The following is a 17806-nucleotide window of genomic DNA, read 5'->3' on the forward strand; positions in this document are numbered from 1 at the left end:
TGGTGGCCATCCTAAGGTCAGGCATCTGGCAGTTAAAGTCAATATCCAGGACAGCGGCCACCAAAGAATAACAAATCCAGCGTGCACACACCATCACATGCACAGACATGCACACTCTCATATGCGCACACACACACAAGCCCATAGACAGAAAACATCCAAAAACACATGCACAGATAGAATCCCGTGCTTTAATACAAAAACACACAAATACATGAACACGCAAACACCATCACATGCACAGACATGCACAAGCATTCACAAATGCGTTCACACTCTCAAACACGCAGACACACACACACACAAGCACACATACAATCACATGCTCCAGAACAAAAATTCCCAAGGACGTACACACAAATACATGCACACACACACACCATCACACACACAGACATGCACAAGCACACACAAGTGTGCGCACACACTCTCATACGCGAACAAAGGGCACATACAAGCACGCATACAGAAACAGCCTCACGCACAAGCACACATACAATCCCATGCTCTAATACAAAAACACTCAAATACATGCACACACCATCACATGCACAGACATAAGCACACATACAGAAACATCTGCACCCACAAACACAAGCACACATAGAATCACATGCTCTAATACAAAAACACCCAAATACATGTCCACACTATCACATGCACAGACAAGCACAAGCACACACAGATGTGAACATAGTCTTTCATACACGCACAGACGCACACACACGTGCGTCCGCACACACCCTCTCATACACCCACAGACGCACACACAAAATCACTCCGATGACACATTTCTCCAAGACTGCCGCAGCATTGATGGCAAACAATGGCAGGTTTGGACAGACTAATGAAAGAAGGCTAGTTGTACACACACTTATTGCGACTGCTGCATCCTCCACTCCATTATGAAAAGTCGTGTCTTTATGGGTGAGCCGTGTCCACATCTAATATTGCTGGTCTCCCATGCATCATAGCTTTGGGGCACTGAAGTGGGCTCCGAGGTCTTTGCCCTGCCTTGGTGCCCATCACACGCTGCCTTTTGTCTGCCTCCCTGGTTCCCCAGGAGCCTCCTCTCATTTCTGCCTGGGTGATCAGGTTTCCTGGGCTCCCCCACCATGTTTCTTGCAGGCCACTCCCTGCCACAGCTTCCCGGAGGCCGGGAGCTCCCTCAGATCTGCTGTCACTCCTCTCCGGTGGTCCTCCCTGATATGCTCTTTATCTGGTACCTGCAGCTCAGTCCCTGCCACCCTGTTCAGGCAGAACGTCTGTGTAATCATGGGGTATGCGAGGGTTCTTCGAGTAGAGATCCATCTGGTTGTTTCAATTCCTCCACTAATGTCTCCCAAACCCTGGGAGCCTCGAGGGATACCTGGCCCCACCTGGCATCTCTGAGTCAACCGCCCCCTCATAATGTGACCAGCATAAAACTTCCCTTCTCCATCCGTCAACACCAGGTCCTCTCTGTGTCTTCCAGTTCCGGGCAATCTCCCATTTTGGCGAAAAGGAGCACTAGGTCCTGGAATCTACTTGTTAGTTTAGTATTGGGGTATGTGGGAACAAGTGGAGGAGACAATGTTCTGGTGTGCAGCGGACTTCCCTATCTAATACCCCGGCTAAAGAGTCGGTCACTGTCTTCCAGAAATCACCCAGTTCTGGACAGCTCCAAAACATATGAAGGAACTCAGGGGCATAGTACCAAGCAATAGCGATAATTATCGCTATGCATGGTTAGCGGCTAAAATAATATCGCCGCTCTCCGACGATTTTTACCGCTGAGATACCTTGATATTATCAAGGTTTATCTCAAAAGCGGTAAAAATCGGCCGAAATGCATGAATATCGCTGTAAAGTCAGCGATATTCATGCATTACCGAGCAAATGCTCTTAGCCATGTTATCCACCTACCATTGGATAACATGGCTAAGAACTGCTCTGGGCAGGCGTTAGCTTTTGGAGATAATCGCGCTTAGCGCGATTATTTCCAAAAGTAGGTAATAGGAGATAGCGATGTTAGCGACTGTTTCCAGTCGCTAACATCTTGGCACGCCCACTTTGCATGTCATTAGCGATAAATATCGCTGACATGCAAAGTGGGCCCCAAGATGATTGGTATCTCCTACTAGCTGTTGCTAACTGGTGTTAGCGACAGCTAGGTAATAGGGCGATAACATTTTCGCCGCTTTAGCGGGAAAAATTCCAGCTAAAGCGGCAAAAAGGCCCTTGGTAATATGCCCCTCAGATCCTGATTCTTCACAATGAGGGTATTTTGCGTCTGTCATCGCAAAGTGATGGTTTATCTATCCCGGTGTGAGGTATGTTCTATGAAGCACAAAGAAATTGATCAGCTTGAATTGACCATTTCTAGATACTTTGAAAATGTGGTATAACAAACCCTCCCATATTCCCCACATTGTGGGAGTCCTTTCCCATGGTTAGTGGAGCATTTAGCAGTTTTCAACGCCCCTTTCCACTAATACTGGGCATAGTTCGCGAAGTAGCGCTACGCGTAGCTACACGAAGTGCACTTAGCACTACGCGAGCTACGCGTAGCTGCGCGAACTGCGTAGTGCACAATGCCAGATGCTTGTCCACACTGTGCAATCAGTGCAAACTGCATCTTGCACAGTGCAAGCCGCCGTTTTCTACCGCTCAAGTAGATTTTTACTCAAGCAGCAGCTTTCTCAATGCGGACTGGTAGTTTCTTATCGCGAGCGGTCGAGCATACGCGACCACTCGCAATGAGAAACCTGACCTCCCCGCGTTGAGAATCTCGCCGGGGGTTTATTTTCCATGCTCGCGATCAGAAACATTGAAAAAGTCTCGCCGGGATGTCATTTTGCTTGCTCGCGGTTGCCAACTTGACGTTGACGACCGCGAGCAAGCAAAAAATGACCGCTGCACTAAGCTACGCAAGGTTGCACTGTGCTACGTGCAATTCGCATAGTGCAAAGTAGCGCAAACTTTGCAAACTACGCGAGCGTAGCGTAGTTTTTGCCCAGGGTTCCTTTCCACCAGGGTTTTCCTGGCAGTGAAGGGCAATGAAAACTGTCCTCTAATTTAGCACATCTAAAGTAAGTGGGCAAAATTACAGGTCTGCCTCTGATGGCCCTCAATTCGCAGGTCCATTGGAATTGTTTAATCTTGGCTGAGTTGGAGTGGTCTCTGCTGTGATTCAACCTATTTTGCCTATGGTAGGATGGGCAGACCTTTATCTTAGCAGTATGTACACTTCATCGCCATTGTGACAGAGTAAACATGCCTCCAAGATACAAATTAGGATATAAATTAGGACCACATCTATTACCCCCTCCCCCCACACACACACCCCCCACACCCCATCGATCCTGCGATTGTGCCATCAATTTGGTTCCATGGAAGGATTTTACTCTTCTCTTTCCAAATCCATTTACCTCTCCGATAGGAGTGGCTTTCTTTTTTCCTAAGAAAGCAATGAAATTCAGACCTGTATAGATAACTGGGACTAAAAAAGGTTGAATATTTGAACCATGATTTCACAGATCAAACTAAAGCCAGAGATGAGTGGAAGAAAATTAGTCAGACATCATTAATATCAGGTTATGTCCTCTGCTTCGAGAAATGCTCCCTCGGTGTTCTAATGTTTTTGTAGATAATGTATTATCTGATATCATGACTCTCCATGTAAAAGTGTATTTAGATTAAAATAATGTTTGTCAATGTATCTGCAGAGTACTACAGTGATTAAGGAAAAAATAATCTAACGTAAAAAGAGACATGTTTATTTGAATGAAACAAAGTGGAATATCTGAGATTTATACTGTCTTTTAAAAAGTATTCGTACATATGAAGACGATTAAAGTAGTACTGAATTAGCCTCCTTCCTCTGTTAAGAAAAGCCAATGTTTAAAAGCATTTGCTCATTACTACAGGCAGTTTACCTGAAACTTCTCTATTTCTGTTAAAATTCTCATCGACTAAAGAAAGAAAATGTAAGGACTGATTTTCACTGGGCTCAAGATGCTGTACAAGCCTTTCAAGCTTGAAAGTGAGCCTTTACTTCTGTTCGTGTACTTTGACACCCTGATCCTACCAAGATGTGTGTTATAATAACTAATTCTTCCGATAGAGCTATTGGAGCAGTGCTATTACAACTGAAAAAATGATAACATGGAGCATCTCATTTTTTAACATTCAGAAACATTATTAGCTTCTCAACAGAATAATTCAGAAAGGGATAACTCTTGCCCATGGACGAAGCCTGTCTGAACTGGAAACACTTGTTCTTGAGATCTCAATATTCTTTGGTAATCATGACTGATCACTGAAATCTTAAAAACCATCCAGTACAGGAAGAGTCGATATGCTTGCTGGGCTTATTTTGTTATCTGAATATCTATTTGTAACCACATAATATCTTAGCTGATGCCACATAACTCATGCTGTCTCTGGAGTGCACTATTTTCTTGACATCTTCCATCCCTTAAGAAATCAAGAAGGCATAGCTGTCAGGAATCCAGGAGTTTGTGCTCTCCATGCATCACGTCCAGTGTTATAGGGACTTGGTCACATTTATCAGACTATATGATACAGTATTGCTATGGGCTGGGCTTGGAGGCTGTGGTAGATGGCCCTACTGTAGCTGCAGTGGTGAAGAAGGGTAGAGTCACGGGCCAACACAGATCCGCAACGTCAGAGCAAGGTGGAAAGTACCAGAACATTCTGGAAGAGCCAGAACATTCTGGATTGAGCCGGCAGGTCAGAGCTGGAAAGATTTAAGCACCAGTCATCTTAAGCAACAGTCGTCACCTACCCAGTCGGTCTTTAGAAAGACTTCCTTTCGTCTCTACGGTTTTTCTCTTCCCTTATCCTCACTTTCCCTCCTCCCCTACCCCCCACTACTCTCTCTCTCTCTCCTTTCTCTCCTCCCCTAATGTATTGCTGATTGTTTGATATATTGTTTACTTGTTGATCTTTTTCTGGTATATTGTTGAACCACATTGTTGCACTTCCTTTTGTCTCTCCTGTCGTCTCCTACCGCATCCTCCCTCTATTTATGTCTCTCCTTCCCTCCTCTCTCAATGTATTGAGACTGAACTATTTTGTCAGATGCCCGATGGAGCTACTTGGTTTAGCTATAGGGGAGATGGGCTGTGGATTCCCTCCTTGGTCGTCACCTACCCAGTCGGTCTTTAGGCAGACTTCTTTTCGTCTCTCCTTATTGTCTCTCCCCTAGCTACTATCCTATCTCCCCTGAATCTCTCCCCCTGCCTGCTACTCAGCCAACCCCCCTGTCCTTTGTGCCCTTTGACTAAGCACTCCTCCTCCTCTTGTTGGAGAAAGATCCAATATTTATACTCTCGAGTGTCAGCGAACCCGCTGAGTGAGTCCACTGCGCCAAGGGAGCCACTCACACTTGAGGTATGGTATGGTATGGCCCCCCTTGCCCAAGCACTCTCTCTCCCCTTTTTGGGGAAGGATCCAGTGTGTAGGCCTTGGAGTCTCAGAGACCCCACTGAGAGAGTCCACTGCGTAAAGGGAGCCTTTCGCAACAGAGATAGGGAAGTGATACCACTTCCCCAGGGATCACAGCTTACTGGACTTTGGACGTTGCCTTGACTCGTCTACCGGTTTGTGTCCCCGTCACCCTTCCCCTCCTCTTCCCATGCTGTGTCTCTCACCCTTCCCTCCTCTTTCCCGCCTTCAATACCTGTCTACTTCCCCTGCTCCAACCCCCCCTCCCCTGAATCTCTCACCTTGCCTGCTGTTTCCCCTTACGTATTTGTGCTTATTGTTTATCTCTACCTTACAAGTAACTATGTGGCCATGCTCTAAGAACTGTGTAACCTTTGTAACGATGTAACCTGTAACTATGATCTGATGCTCATGTATAGCGCTCTGATACCTCCGGATCTAGCCAGCGCTATATAAAACTTTAAATAAATAAATAAATTGCATGTTGCCAACAACATATATTAGGTACTCTATCCCAGTCATGCAGTTTACACCGGTCTTCTTTCCTATTCCAATATTTTTGCTTCCCTTCAATTCCCTGAGTTGACTAGGGTGGATTAGGGGAACATATTCTTCCACAGATTCTGAGCCGCCCTGCTTATTGCCATTCAAGAATTCTTGCTCCATCGTTGAACACTCCAAGACACGTTAACAGCTTCTCTGCTTTCATGCTCTGGGAAGGACATGGGGTCAGCAACAGAGTCCATGGCCTGAATTCCAAACTATTTCTGACAGTTTGAATGTCCGACATACTCTATGGGTTTCTGATATCAACCCATTACAGGACAACAGTTGGGATGAATAACAAAATTTAGAAAAGTAGCGTTTTGAGCTTCTTTCTGAAGCCTAGGTAATTAGTGGTGAGACACATCTCAAGAGGCAGTTGATTCCACAGTTTGGGGGCCAGGTAGGAGAAAGATTTTCCTCCCAACCTGGCTCGCCTTATGCGAGGGACAATGAGCAGGCCCTTCCCTTCCAAACGGAGGGAGCGAGGTAGTATGTGTTTCGTTAGCTTGTCTGCAAGATAGGCAGGGCCCATCTGGTTTATGCCTTTGAAAACAATTCAACAGATTTTAAAATGTATTCTTTTGCGAACAGGCAGCCAGTGAAGCTTACGCAACAGGGGGAGTGAGGGGGCACGGTAAGGGGCACTTGTTACCAGGCGTGCGGCTGTGTTCTGGACCACCTGACACCTTGCAATGCTGATTCCTTAGCGGCGATCAGCAGAGCGTTGCTGAAGTCCAGGCGGCTGAGTAAAAGTGAAAGACCTTGCGAAGGAGGCTAAGTGCATAGAAGCAAGCTCTTTTGGTTGCTGCTATGTTTTTATCCATGTTAAGATCTTTGTCCATTAGCACCCCTAAGTTTTTAACAACTGTCTTTGGCAGAGGCGATGGCCCCAAATCATCAGGCCACCAACTAGGGGACCAGCTGTTGATCGCATCTTTAAAGAGTATTACTTCAGTCTTTCCTGCATTCATCTGCAGGAAATGACTGCTCATCCAGGATGTTATGGCTCTCATCCCTTTCTTAAACATATTTTGGATGTCAGGAGTGTCTTTCTTGTAAGATAGGATAAGTTGGGTGTCATCCGCGTAAGAGATCGGGATGAACCCTATCTTCCTAAGCAGCGCTGAGAGAGGGGCAATATATACCTTAAACAAGGATGGGCTCAGGCAGGACCCTTGTGGTACCCCTTTGGTGACTTGGGTAGTTTTAGAGCAGAAAGGTCCAAGGTTCACAGTTTGCGTTCTGTTGCTGAGGAAATCTTGGAGCCAGGCCAGGGCAGAATTCTGAATGCCTATGAAGCGCAATCTGTCCAGCAGGATTTGATGAGAGATGGTGTCAAAAGCGGCGGACAGGTTAAGCAGTATAAGAATCACTGCTTGACCATTGTCCGCCAGCATACAAATATCATCGGTTACGTTCACCAATGCTAGTTCAGTACTAGGCATGGGACGAAAACCTGACTGAGATTGATCAAGGCAGTTGAAGGCTTCTATGAAAGCCGAAAGATGAGTGTTGATACCAACACTTACTACTATTCCTACCTCATTGATGGATGCTTCCTAAACAAATTTCTGGAGATCCCAAGGCATTTCGGGTATTTTTGGCTCAATGCTACTACACTTCTTGGCTCTTTCTCAGTTGTTTCAGACAGATCAATCCAAGAAAACTTTAATATCATCATTTGTAGTAAAGGACACCTTGTAGTAAGTGACTTTATTAATGAACAATAACCCTAGCAGTTTAAATATTCACTTTTTTTTAGAACATTTCAAGAGAATCTTTGGGTAAATGCCAACCTAAACAAAATGCCTTTATGGGGTAAGACAGTGGTCGGGAGATCTAATTCACTATCTCACTCACTAAAACCAATTGGTTGCATAATCAGAATAGGAGAGTTAAGCTGTAGTTCCTGCCTTCTACCAAGGTTTACATGAAGATTTGAATGGCGTCCTCTCACTAATTGCAAATTGAATTACTGATTCTAACTGTGGTATACACTTAGCACTACAAATAGACTCCTAGCAAAGGCAAGGACCATATGAAGATGTTTGGACAAAATATCGAACAAAAAGTATTATGGTACAAAAATATTGTCAAGAATATTGGATGACAAAATTATTGTCAGTAGAAATATTGAAGAGCACAAATATCATTCTAAGGACCTCATTATGAGTTTGGCGGTGTGAGAGTAGAACTGCCCCGCTCCCGCACTGCCAAAACCCTGGTTGATCTCCCCGCCAGATTAGGAGACTCTAGTTTGGCAGGCAGTTCTTTGGAGTTCCCACGGAGATGCCTCTGCCTGCTGCTGTCCATGCCGTGCAGGTGCAACATATGCCCCCCCTGCATGCAACACATGGCGCAGAGGCACAATGGGGTCCTGAAGGGTCCCCTTTGTTTTCTCATGCCACACCTTTTATGATGATTTCACCACTATGAAAAGTGTAAGAGGAAACTAGTAGTTTGGTTTGTGGGGCTGCCGCAGCGGATCACTGACATAATATAGAATGACAAAATATAGACTTACCAAAATATAGTCACCAAAATATAGAATGCCAAAATATCGAATTCCTATCTACAAACAGGTAAGTACAAAAATATCGAATCCAAAATATAGTCTGTAAAAAATTTAGTCAGTCAAAATATCGAATTTTTTTAAATGTCTTAAAAGTAATTTAAAATTAATGAAATAATAAATATAATTAACTAAAACATACTTAAAAATACTCAAATAACCTTAAAATTAAGATATAATTAATTTAAGTTATTAATAAAAAAAGTACAATATTTTACCGTAGGATAGCAGGAGGGTAACATTTAATATTACCACTCCAGTGAGTGCAACAGTAGGGAAAGCGTTGGATAGCGTAGGGGTAAAAAATACTATTCCCACTCCAGTGAGTGCAACAGTAGGGAAAGCGTTGGATAGCGTAGGGGTAAAAAATACTATTCCCACTCCAGAGAGTGCAACAGTAGGGAAAGCTTTGGATAGCGTAGGGGTAAAAATTACTATTCCCACTCCAGAGAGTGCAACAGTAGGGAAAGCGTTGGATAGCGGGAGGGTAAAAAATACTTTTCCCACTCCAGTGAGTGCAACAGTAGGAAAAGTGTTGGATAGCGTAGGGGTAAAAAATACTATTCCCACTCCAGAGAGTGCAACAGTAGGGAAAGCAATGGATAGCGTAGGGGTAAAAAATACTATTCCCACTCCAGAGAGTGCAACAGTAGGGAAAGTGTTGGATAGCGTAGGGGTAAAAAATACTATTCCCACTCCAGTGAGTGCAACAGTAGGGAAAGCGTTGGATAGCATAAGGGTAAAAATTACTATTCCCACTCCAGAGAGCGCAACAGTAGGGAAAGCGTTGGATAGCGGGAGGGTAAAAATTACTATTCCAACTCCAAAGCGTGCAACAGTAGGGAAAGTGTTGGATAGCGTAGGGGTAAAAATTACTATTCCGACTCCAGAGAGTGCAACAGTAGGGAAAACGTTGGATATTGGAAGGGTAAAAATTACTATTTCCACTCCAGAGAGTACAACAGTAGGGAAAGCATTGGATAGCGTAGGGGTAAAAATTACTATTCCCACTCCAGAGAGTGCAACAGTAGGGAAAGTGTTGGATAGCGTAGGGGTAAAAAATACTATTCCCACTCCAGTGAGTGCAACAGTAGGGAAAGCGTTGGATAGCGGGAGGGTGAAAATTACTATTCCCACTCCAGTGAGTTTAACAGTAGGGAAAGTAATGATTTAATATATTATTAAAAATAAATTAAATATCAATACCAATAAAACATTAATTGAAATTAATAACCAATTTACTATTATGTAATAATTAATTAGAAATACAACTACATATTAGTTATTACAAATTAATAACCTATTCATAATTATTTAACAACTAATTAATTTTCAATAACAAAAACTAATTAATAATAAAAATAATACCAATTAAAAATTAACAGTAAATTAATTATCAATACACAAAAAGTATTTTTAATATGTAATTAATTACAATTACATTACTTCCCACCCTATTCCCCTATAAACCCACATCCCACTACAGAAAATACATTAATACAATTATAATAATTATCAAATAATTAATTAATACAAAATAATTGCCAATTAATAGAAATTAATTACCAATTAAAAATTAATTAACAATACATTTAAAATCAATACCAATAAATGAAAACAATTATTTACTTATTTACAATTAAATTACTTCCCACCCTATTCCCCTATAAACCCACAACCCGCTACAGATAATAAATGTAGAAAATTAACATAATTAACAATTAATCAATTAATTCAAATTAATTGGCAATTAATAAAAATTAATTACCAATTAAAAATAACAATAAATTCAAAATTAATACCAATAAATAAATAAAAATATTTAATTAATTACAATTAAATTACTTCGCACCCTATTCCCCTATAAACCCACAACCCGCTACAAAACTAGAAAGCAAAATTTAATTAAAAATTATTAATAATTGCTAAAAATTAATATTTAATTTAATATAATTAAATTACTTCCCACCCTATTCCCCTATAAACCCACAGCCCGCTACAGAATTAAATTAGGCAAAAAGTAAATAACATAAAATTCATTACTTAAAATACATTAAACATACATTACAAACATTAATATACACTTTTCACACATATACTAACATACAAAACACTTTAAAAAAATTTATATTATTAGAAAATCGATATATTTAATGCCTATATTGTATACTTCGATATTTTGACTTCTATATTTTGAAAATCGACATTACTTACCTTAAATTCGATATTTTTAACCACTATATTGTGTCCATTCGATATTTCGTCCATTTTATATTTTTACTTCAATATTATGGCCATTCTATATTTTGGAATCAATATTATGACTGTTTACCGCCGCAGCCCCGCCAAGTATATTTGGCCTCAAGACCACTGCACCACTGCCAGGGATTTGGTTGTGATGGTCCAAGGGTGGCTTGACAACCCTCTTCATAACAGGGCAGTCAGAAGACAGCCAATGCAGCGCCACAGTGAGTCTGGCCCCTGATCTGGTCTGGTCTGGTTACGTGGCCTGCGAGACTCTTAATGAGGCCCTTCGTCTTTTTCTAATATTTTGAATTAGATAATATTCTTCTATATAATTTTCTTTGCAAGTGTTATTTTGCATGTATATTATTGTGATGTGTTTGATCTTATATCCGTAATTATTTTTACATTAATGTATTTAGGAAGATAACGTATTAATTATGAAATGTTTGACATTTTTATTCTTAGTTGTCTTAATGTTTAAAAATAATGTATATTTATTATTTTTTATTAGTGGGGTGTGGGTTTTCGGGAGATCAGGGTGGAGAGATTTTGAATACTTGGAGTTGAATGTAAATTATTTTAATGGTATGCAAATTAATTTTGTAAAATGTATGTTATTTTTTTTTACAGTAATAATTTTTCGAAATAATAGTTTATAATTATTTAGAAATATATATTATTTATGCTAAGTGTAAAAAAAACTTTCTTTTATTGTAAATCTTAACATATTTATTACTGAAATGACTCATATGTTTCCAGCATAGTTAAAATGTCACCGACGTGTAGCTATCATCAAAGTCCCAGGTCTAAATTCAAGAGAGATTCTGAGACTATCTTCTGATGGATCAAGAGGGGTTACAAAGATTAGGTAAAATGTTCAAACTCAAGAAGAAATAGCAAAGGTTTCCATCATTAAGGGGCCTATTACAATGTAGTTTGGAAAGGCTCCGAATGCGATTCGGTTTAGCAGAATCCGATCCGGAGCCCTTGTTTCCGAACAAATCATGCACATTTCTCAACAACCAATTACGAAGCCTGCAAACTGTTCGAGCAGTCCAAATTAGTTCCAAAAGGCACTCGGACAGCCAGAGCCTTTCAGAGGGAGGAGGGGCCAAGATGGCCGAACGGACGGGAGCCGTTCTAGCTCTGTCGCCAGCTCGCTGGTAATCACCATAATAGTGTAGATCCAATGCTGCCAAACGCAAATCTTGAGGTCGTATTGCTTGGTGGATGCGGAGGCGCACCGGAGGACTCCTGAAGACATCAAGCTGCGGTGCAAACAGCCGGTCGATTGGCTTGCACACTGCGACCTAAGATGGCGCCGGTCGGCCGGGACAACCAAAACTGTCCGGGAGCCCGGGAATAGTGTTGCACTGGAGTGCTGAGGAGGCTTGAGCTGGTGGATTTGGCCGGAAGCAGTGAAAGAGGTGAGCAAGTGCAGTGAGAAGTGCTGCAGGAGACCACCGGAGGGCCCACCTCACACACAGGAGAGCATCCCCAAGGTGGTGAGTAGGCTGTGGGGTCCCGCCAGCCAAGTGAGAGGGGGCCAAGAAAACGACCACCGGGGGGAGCTCCTGTCTCGGCCTGCCTGACTTGAAAATGGTGGCCGGGACCCCGCTAATGAGAGATCATGCAGGTGGCTCCCCCGAAGCAGGGTGGGAGACTGGAGAAAGGTATTGAGGCACCTTGACAGGGGTTAAGACGAGGAACAGATGGCCCAGACACAGTGAGACACGGAAACACTCAGCACATGCCTGACCTTAAGATGACATCATGGGTCATCTGGAGGAGACTCACAATTTCAGGGGCTAAGAGGGACCTGGGCACATATCAGGGACAACTCTCTATGGACGCGTCCCTTCCCCACTGCACACAGGGGGGACCCGCAGAGATAAGAAGGACCCGGGACTAACTGGAGGAGGGCAGTGATCGCATCTAAACCACCTAAAAAAGCAGTGATGAAGGTGTCAAACTACGTCGGCTGATTTTAACACCTAGGTCAGAATCCCTTGCCTGACCCCAAGATGCCAGCCACAGCGGTCCCTACCACGTCGTGCAACTACTCTGAGAAAAAAAAAACCATCGACCAGACCTAGAACACATCCCCCATCCGGCCTACCCATCAGTATACGGAACCGGTGAACCTACCTCTGACTGTAGAGACCTAGCTTTTTGACCGATGACGGGGGAGATTCTTGACAGCTAAAGAGGAGATGGGCTGTGGACTACCCTTTCAGCCGTCACCTATCCAGCCGGTCTATGGGAAGAGCTTACTTCGTCTCTCCGTTGCATTCTTCCTCCTACCCGTTTACTCCACCCCCTTTCTTCTTTATGCTCCATGTATCCCTTCTCTTTGCTCTTTAATTGTTTTCCCCTTGAGACCTAGCTGTTTGGCTAATGCCCAGTGGAGCTACTTGATAGCTGAAGAGGAGATGGGCTGTGGACTTCTCCCTCGGCCATTCTACCCAGCCGGATTTTGGGCAGAATCTCCTTTGTCTCTCCATCCTATCTCCCTCCTACTTCTTTACCCCACCTATTACCCTTCTAAGCTCCATTTATTTTGTCTTCTACACTCTTGAAATGTTTTTCTAGTAACTGATGTAACTTGTAACTGATGTAATTTTGTAATTTTGTGGAACCTTATGTAAAGCGCTCTGATACCTCCGGGACTAGCCAGCGCTATATAAAACTCAAATAAATAAATAAATAATAAGAAGAGCCTATTCGTACAGCTCTGTGGACATGGTTTCCGGACTAGCAATTATGATGACCGATTAGGACAGCCGTTCGATTTCAGTCTGCCCGACTCAAAAAGGCTGTCGGAATCTGTCTTTGGAGGCCCATTGCAGTTTCCATTCGACATCGTAATCAGCCCCTAATTCTTCAAAAGGATGTTGCAAACCTATGACATGATACCTTGAGTGCATGTAATTTGGGGAAAAGAAATACATCAGACTTTGTTCTTCTCTATGTATGGTGGCCTACAGTCAGAACAGATGTCGAGCATTAAGTTGTTTTCTTCTCATTCAAAGCCATGTAGTGTACTACAACAATTTGACATTCAAGGCCATGGACCAGTGGACTTACAAAAGTGGCAGCTGGTGCCTCGGGAGGGCTACGGTGCTGACTAACCATCACCAGTATGCACAAAGAAAGACAGAGATGCTGCTTTTTGCCCTTTGCACTCCTGAATTGCAAACAGACTAACTGGCATATTTCTCATTTCAATTATTTTCATTTCTTTGACCAGCTGCTGGAGACAGATCAAAGTGTGTGTTGTGCATGCATGTGGGCATTTTTCATTGTAAGCCCCCTCACACATTCACAGTGTCATAGACATGATGTGATGCCCTGTGCAGAGCAGCATCTTTAAGGATAATGAATTTGCTCAGGCTCTGACATGACTTTGTCCGAAGCTCTATTCAAAGCATGGATAAAGCAGAGGTGATGAAAGGGCAACTATCAGCTCTGTTCTGACTTCTTATAGGGTCAAAACCAGTAAGCTTTTGCCACTGTGAGGAACAGAGTACTAGAGCCCTCAAATTGGGTAAGAACTTTTACTTTGGTTTAAAGGAAGGGTCCATCATAATCAGAGAAGAATGGGACTTCAAAAAGGAGCCCTGACCCCATACATGACTGTCCAAATCCCTGGACAGAGCATGCTGGTATGGCAGATTGTAGAACCTGAAACACCTGTCCCAGCAGTGAGTTTGAGCTGAGCCCAGTATTCCCTAACAGTAACAGTAGCAACTGATTTGAGAATATCAAATGCTTTTTTGTTAGGTGATTAGCGCATTACTGTGAGCGAATATATTTTTTGTAGCATTACCAACCTTCTTCTTGAACTCTGTGTTTGCAGAATTGTAGTGAAACTTTCTCTTTGTAAACAATGCACATGTGTATTGTTCTGTCACTGTTTCTATTCTCTATTTGTGGTTGCACAAGTACGAACTACAGGATCTCACTGGGCCTAAATTAGCATGTGTTGTTTTATCTGAATTACATTTACGGCAAGTGAAGACAAATATTTGATCTTTGAAAAGACCTATCTAACAAGCTGAGAAAAGGTTCGGAAAATCACATTCATATATCTGTTACCGTGGGAGTATATATCAAATCTCTTCATTTACGGGATTTATGTTTGGCTGACTATGTTTGATATGGCACCTAAAGTGTAATATGATCTGACACTTCCTTCGGTGACCACTCTCTAAAACTATATAGTATACAAATATCCACACTCACACTAAGGGCATGATTATGAATAAGGCAGTCCAAATCATGGTGGCGTGGAGGTGGCAGTCTGGCCACCACTTTACAGCTGTCCAACCACTATTACAACTAGGATGGCTGAACCACCATTGTATCTCTGCAACTGCCAGGGATTAAGGATACATGGGGGTGGCACAGTGGTCTTGAGGCCGCAAATATGCTTAGTGGTGCCCTGAGGCACCACCAACCATATTATGATGTTCTACACCACCAGCGTTCTCATGGAGGTTATCCCTCCATGAAACTGCTGGCAGAGAGGAAAGTAGGGCCTCTTCTTGCCCCTATGCATGAGGGTGCATGCAGGGGGCACATTATGTGCATTCATGTAGTTTTACAGCCCCAGTTGTTATGTTTTATAATGTACCCCAATATAGGACTGGGGAGTCATCTAACCTTCAACCTACACTTTCCCTGCCATTGTACTACATAACAGTTTTTAGTATTGACCTTTTACCTAGTTAAGGTGCTGCATAAACATTGTATGGTTTTCCCAGAAAACTAGCCTCATTTATTATGCATGAGGATTCTCAGAATCACATCAGTATTACCATCTTCTGCATAATAACAATGTATAAGGGTCATCCCTTCCTTCATACTCAGTCAACATGACACAGCACAGTAGAACCCCTGAGGGTACCTTTCGGGTACATATACACCATATCTTTACTGGGGCAGGCAGAGGAGAAAGACTTCCATGCTGACACACTGATGTGGGACACTGAGGATCCTGCACACAAACACTCCAGCACACAGTGGTCTGACATCCTTTGCGGGGTGTCCATCCCAAGATGGGGTCCTTTGTTCTTTCACATCACGTAGGATTGGGAGGAAGAGTAGGGTAAAACAAAAACAAATAGATAGCAGAGAAAACATTAACGAAGAACGAAATATGCAGTTTTGCTGGAATCCTTCCAGCACAAGAATTTTTTTGTAGTACAGACAAGGATTATTAGGAACAACTAACTCAGAATGGACTTTGGTATGCAAGGGAGCAACCCTGTTCAAGTTCCAGATGTGACCATCATTCAACTTTACCACATTCTGAAAGTTTCCTCACAACTAAAGGCGAGGAGAATTTTGAGACTCCTGCAGACCTCTCGGGTAGACGTACTAGCACTCTGTCTCCCACTCGGACACGAGTGTAAGCTACAGAGTGTCTGGCAAAAAAATTATTTTGGCAATCTTCAAATCCTGACCTCCCTACCAGGACACCGCACCAGGGGAAACCACACTAGAACCTGAAGCAGGAGTTAACATGCCAGAATCCGCATCCAAACCCACACTTGCACGTTTGTCACTCATCCACGCTTGAAATGGGTATTAGGATTTTGTCCTTAACCCCTTCAGTGCTGGCCACGTTTAGCAGACGTTGCGTGCACTACCTCGGTAGTACTGAGCCCGTCTGTTGAACGTTCCGGCCCTGCCCGCGCAATAGAACGTTCCGCGTTCAGCGCAGCGGAGGGGTTAAAGGAGCTCGAAGGGAACTTTACTTGTGGTTGAGTGATGTGTGAGACAGTAAATCGTTACCCGTTCCATAACCTCAGACCGCCAGTCTTTGTTTAGGGATTTGGCCAGTTGGATGGCCAAGACACGGTTAAACCAATCCACCATTCCGTTGGTCTCGGGATGGTAGATTGTGCACCACTTGTGTACGATCCCCCTTTCTGTCAAATATTTCTCCATCTCCCTCGAGACTAGTTAGGCCCCGTTGTCGGTAAGAAGACAGTCTGGAAGTCCCTCTCGGGAGAGGTGCAAAAACAACAATTGATGGACAGAATGTAGAACAATGTCATACATTCACCCCAGTACAGAGATCTGGGCCTAAATCCATAGTTTTTTTGCCCTCCACACCACCCCAGTTCACTGGATTCAAGCAAGCCGGCTGAAGACGGCTGAAATGCCAGAAACCGGTCCTCGGAAGCTTGTTTCCGGTCCAGGGAAGGCATGGCTTGGCAGTTCGGGCTGGACTGTTCCCATGAGCACAGGGTCAGACTGATTTGCATATGGTCATGTCTGAACTGGGGTGGCAGAGTGGGCTAAAGAACGGTGATGGATTAAACCCTGATCTGTTGACTGGGTGTGAGTGTTTGATTGATTCAGATGCTCCGTCCATCACCACCCCCTTTTGTACCTCTCGGGAGAAGACTTCATCAAGGAACTTGGTGACATCTTTGGTCTCCATGCTCAGAGTAATCTTAATCCCCAGCCACCTGGAGAACATGTCTATTAGTTCCAGGACATAGGACTGGCCGGAGGTGCTAGTAATGGGACAAAGGAGATCCAATGCCACTTCCTGCCAATAATGAACAGGGGTCTCCTGCACAACCATGGGTTGGACCCTAGTATTATAAACCTTGTCAGAGGCATTACATTCAGAGCAATCTCCCACCATGTGCTCGACAAGGAGGTCGATTCTGGGCCACCAGAAGTGCAATTGGATCCTCTCCTTGGTCTTGGAGATGCCCTGGTACCGCTGATGGGCTAGTTGAACAATATTTTGCTTAACAGATAGGGGTGGACCGAGTTTGGTATCCCTCCAAAGCAAACCAGAGGAGACAGACAACTCATGACGCACGTTATCAAAACTTCTGCGCCTCTACATTCAGACTTTTAATGCCCCCCCAACCTTCAGTCACCAACTTGCAAACTTTGAGAATCATAGGGTCACTTTCCATGGATAACTTCCACTCTCCCTCACTCAAGACGCCAGCCATGAAC

This window comes from Lissotriton helveticus, chromosome 2_1 (genome assembly GCF_964261635.1).
Source record: "Lissotriton helveticus chromosome 2_1, aLisHel1.1, whole genome shotgun sequence".
NCBI lineage: Eukaryota > Metazoa > Chordata > Amphibia > Caudata > Salamandridae > Lissotriton > Lissotriton helveticus.